A 593-nucleotide genomic window follows, 5' to 3' on the forward strand; every position below is an offset into this window, starting at 1 on the left:
AGTCACCCTCACACTGAGAGCGGTTGCATTGGGCCAGCACAGGCTCCAGCAAGTCTCCGGAGGGCCAGAGGCTCATTGGAGACTGGGGGCTCCCTGAGGGTCGGATTGGGAGTGCCCGAGGGCCGCAAGTGGCCCCCGGGCCGGGGTTTGGGCACCCCTGGTATAAGCCTACAGCACCCGGTATCCCAGGCAGTCTCCCATCCAAGTACTAACCAGGCCTGACCCTGCTTAGCTTCCGAGATCATGGTATAAGCCTACAGCGCCCGGTATTCCCAGGCGGTCTCCCATCCAATTACTAACCAGGCCTGACCCTGCTTAGCTTCCAAGATCATGGTATAAGCCTACAGCACCCGGTATTCCCAGGCGGTCTCCCATCCAAGTACTAACCAGGCCTGACCCTGCTTAGCTTCCAAGATCAGATGAGATCGGGCATGTGCAGGGACTTGGTAAGGCAACATGAACGAGGGCAAATCTGGAGAAAAGGACGGTCTAATGTGTTTCCCTCATAGAACAACACTTGTAAAAACCCCATTTGAAAAAATGGGGTTGATGGTCAGCTTGCCTATGTAAACCACCTTGAGACTATGAGACTC

At 55.3% G+C, this 593-nt stretch overlaps 1 pseudogene; it reads right to left on the bottom strand.

Moving 5' to 3' along the window:
• Positions 1–338: 338 nt before the first annotated feature.
• LOC136661733 (5S ribosomal RNA) lies at positions 339–460 on the bottom strand (annotated as a pseudogene).
• Between the last annotated feature and the right edge of the window lie 133 nt (positions 461–593).

The sequence above is a fragment of the Tiliqua scincoides genome, chromosome 10, assembly GCF_035046505.1.
Source record: "Tiliqua scincoides isolate rTilSci1 chromosome 10, rTilSci1.hap2, whole genome shotgun sequence".
In the NCBI taxonomy this organism is placed as follows: domain Eukaryota; kingdom Metazoa; phylum Chordata; class Lepidosauria; order Squamata; family Scincidae; genus Tiliqua; species Tiliqua scincoides.